This window comes from Rhagoletis zephyria, unplaced genomic scaffold (assembly GCF_001687245.7).
Source record: "Rhagoletis zephyria isolate East Lansing unplaced genomic scaffold, Rhagoletis_zephyria_1.1 Rzeph_scaffold_01536, whole genome shotgun sequence".
Taxonomy (NCBI): Eukaryota; Metazoa; Arthropoda; class Insecta; order Diptera; family Tephritidae; genus Rhagoletis; species Rhagoletis zephyria.
In genome coordinates this window covers 110,941-115,259 of record NW_016158620.1, presented here as the reverse complement: position 1 = coordinate 115,259, position 4,319 = coordinate 110,941, and positions in this window count along the sequence as shown.

The following is a 4,319-nucleotide window of genomic DNA, read 5'->3' as shown; positions in this document are numbered from 1 at the left end:
AATGAAAGCATCTGATGAGGCGGCTCTTGGAGTTTTCGAGAGAAAGATTCTGCGAAAGATTTACGGACCTTTACGCGTTGGTGATGGCGAATATCGCAGACGATTTAACGATGAGCTGTATGAGCTTTACAACGATATAGACATAGTGCAGCGAATTAAAATTCAGCGGCTCCGCTGGCTTGGCCATGTCGTTCGAATGGACAGAAACGCTCCTGCTCTGAAAATATTCAGCGATGCTGGTAACAGACGAAGAGGAAGGCCTCCTCTGCGTTGGAAAGACCAGGTGGAGAAGGACTTGGCTTCACTTGACATTTCCAATTGGCGTCAGTTAGCACAGAAGAGAAATGACTGGCGTGCTGTTTTGGACTCGGTCAAAATCGCTTAGGCGGTTACAGCGCCAATAAAGAAGAAGAAAGTGTTTGAAAGTGATATATGTATGAAGACATTGCCGAATAAATTCAAATCAAATCATGCATCAAATTTATGCATGTCAACAAAAGGAACACATGCGACATATTCAGCATTATTATTTACATTGTTTATACGGGAAGAGATTTTCCGAATTTCGCAAGCTCCTACTATAGTAAAATTTATTAAACAATTATCTAATTTAAAATCTATATACCAACGGTGGGCAAACGTGGCTCTTGATGCGGCTCTTTGCTTAGCAAAGTGCGGATCTTTTTACTTTCTCCTTGCTTAGAGCATATTGGCTCTTTTTACTTTTTAAAATACATGTCTCTTTGCTGGGCATTCTTTTCCATTGTGTTGTTTTTTTGTTTTATTCTTTTTATATACACATACTCAAATTGAGATCGGAACATTACCCGCAATCGAAGAATGAAAATTGGCTTTCTGACTTAACCCCTTGTGGACCGAACGTACTTAGAAGTACCAATTAATTTATTGGCTTGGAACATCTTTAGTAAAAATATATGTGAGCTTTTTAACCATCGGTACTTTAAAGTACACTATATTNGGACTTAATGTACTTTACCGATATGATGGAATATTTGCAAAACTTTAATTTGTCTCTACAAGGGGAGAATAAAACTGTTTTTGATTTGTCGCAAGTTATTTTAAGTTTTGAAGCTAAACTACTTAATTATGTATGCTGTGAATATAAAAATTTTGTTTAGCTCCCAAACAACTAATTTCAAATGCAGTAATCAGTTAAAATAAAAATGTCTGATGCTAATAACAGCACTCCTCTTACTTTTTTGAATAACCTGTGGAGCTTGCAATTTAATTTGATTTATTATATATAGATGATTACCGCTAATTCGAGTTTCGCTCACTGTGGAGCGCAGCCAAGTTTTTACCCTTTTTAGTGCACCCTTCTCAATTGTGCATGTTGTACACGGCAGAGCTAAGTGCAATTGTAAAGCACATTGTACTACCGGGTAAAGAATTTTGCTTTCAGCTGTCATTTCTTAGGATTAGATACCTACATATAAGGTAAACTTCAAAGGTAAGGAGGGGAGGCGGCATCAAACCCTCTCCGCCCCTACTTAGCGACGCCCATGATGGGAAATATTTCCAACCAAAAGGGCGCCAAAACTTGATCATAAGAAAGTCAAATTGGCATAAGTTCCTCTTATTACTAGTTTTACGTTCAATAGATTTTTCAGATAATTTTCTCTTCCTCTCAGTTTTACTGTCTCTATTTCTTGTATGCTTTCGCTGCTTAGCAAAGCTTTCGTTTTTAATAAATGCCATGTATTTACTTGTTTCAGGTAGAAAAAGGTGACCATTTTTATTCACAAAAATTAAAATTTCCAAGTATACAGAATGTGGTATATCGAAAGAATTGTGGTACAGTGGCGTATCTTGACACAATTTTACCAAAAATGTGGATGTAGCAGCAAAAAGAGAAAAAACTCGACCTCTTTCATGATACATTGTGAATTCACGGTAAATTTTGTTTACTAGGTGTTAGTGATGGAAAACTATCGGTAGGGATATCGATGGCAGCGATGGTTTCATTTTGCCGCCACTATCGAAATATACACTACTGCACACTAACGAAATAAACACTATCGATAGTTGTATGTAGTATATTGTTCACATCACTGTTAACTGGACGCCGAGCAAGTTTGTGGTAAAACGTAAGTACATAGTTTTTTAATTTTCAATTTAAGAAAATAAGCTCTTTTGTTTAAATAATTTTTACAGCCTTTAAGTTAAAAAATGGTTCAATGAAAATTAAATTAATTGTGTAGAATTAAAAAAAGTTCCTTTGTTTGTAAACATATTATTCATGGTTTTATGTTATAAAATAGGTTACTGAAATACACACATACATGATCTCGTTTTGTTTCACACCAGTAGACGACCATCTCAATTTCATTGAAATTGAGAATAGTGTCGAAATTAGGCAGTTTGGGCGTCGTTGAAAAGCGTTGTCAACAATTGTTAGACACGGTTTCACTAATCAATAGTAAATTTATCAGACTGTTATAATTTAAAACAATAAAATTTTTTAGGAAATCTGTCTACTTTAAATTTTAAGATTGATAAATTCTAAAATTTATTGGTGAAACCGGGCATTACTCTTATATGAGTCAAAATTCCTGAAGGAGGCCACTTAATTATCACTGGTCGAGATATTTATAATTTTTTAAATCTTTTTGTAGAATTTATGATACATATGAAGATTCTAATTTTTTTTGGAAAATTTTATTTTTTTATGAGTTATTGTTTAAACAATTTTTAAGTATCAACTAAGAAAAATATTATTTTCTAGCGATCTACTTGATGAATCCGGCTGAAATTTGGCATGAGTAATAAATAATAATCAGGCTTTCGAACCAAAAAATCGATCACTATTTTTTTAAATAGCAACAACTTACTTAAAAAAATTAAAATAAAAAAGTGTTCCCAATATATTCCAGAACTTTTATACCAAAATTCAGATTCCTTGTTTTCTGATTAGTAATTAAAAAAAAAAAAATGGAAACTTTCATACGGTCAGAAGTTATGCTACATTTTCTCCTGATGTTCCGCATACACGACCACGTGGCAGCACCTAATTGCGCGCTTCTTACAGCATAATACCGTTATATACGAATGTGGCATGTGAAATCGTGAATAGTACATATCGCACACGATCTTCAAAAGTGACACACTTCAAAATTTGGCAATTTAAACTTCATCGATTTTGAAATTATGCGCCAAAAATGTACGCATAGCTTTTATTTATCTTTCAGCACAAGCTGGAGCAAGCTTTTGTTATAATTTTTTGAAAAAAAACTTTAGGTAAAGTCTCCCTTGCCCAAATGATTAACATGGGTTAAGAAATAGTTTTTCGCGTTTTCTGACAAACGAGTAATTTTAAGTTATGTCACCTTTGAAGATCGCGTACTATATGCAAATAAGTGAGTTACGTTATATAAATAAATATGTATATACATACCTTTTACTTTTATGTAAAATATTTTCCGAATAAAAAAAAACAAGCTACAGAAAATGTTATGAAAACCGAAGCTAATAAAAAAAAAATTTGTTCTTAACCTGCACTAACCAGATGTATGCATATATTTATTTATATAACGAAACTCACTTATTTGCATATCGTACACGATCTTCAAAGGTGACATAACTCAAAATTACACGTTGGTCAGAAAATGCGAAAAACTATTTCTTAGCCCATGTTAATCATTTGGGCAAGGGAGACTTTACCTAAGGTTTTTTCAAAAAATTGAACATCAGGAGAAAAAGTAGCATAACTTCTGACCGTATGAAAGTTTCCAAATTATTATTTTTTAATTACTCATCAGAAAACAAGGAATCTGAATTTTGGTATAAAAGTTCTGGAATATATTGGGAACACTTTTTTATTTTAATTTTTTTTTTAATAAATTGTTGCAATTTAAAAAAATAGTGATCGATTTTTTGGTTCGAAAGCTTGATTATTATTTATTACTTATACCAAATTTCAGCCGGATTCATCAAGTAGATCGCTAGAAAACAATCATTTTCTGAGTTGATACTTAAAAATTGTTTAAAAATAACTCATAAAAAAATTCAAATTTTTCTTTAAGACAAAACAAAGAGAAATAAATAAAAAAACTTTTTAATACACCACGCTTTTATAAATGCACTAAAAAGTAGAAAATAATATTTCTCAGTCCCGCAGAATTTGTTTTGCTAACTTTTGATTTTGAAGTTTTAGCAAAAGTCATAAACAATTTATGAAGATTGAAAACGAAAAACGTGGAGCGCATGCAATACAAAGCATTAGATTCAATTGACAATAGTCAAAGTACATAACATAGACCTAAAATTTCTACAGAGAAAGTAAATATTTGAGATCGATT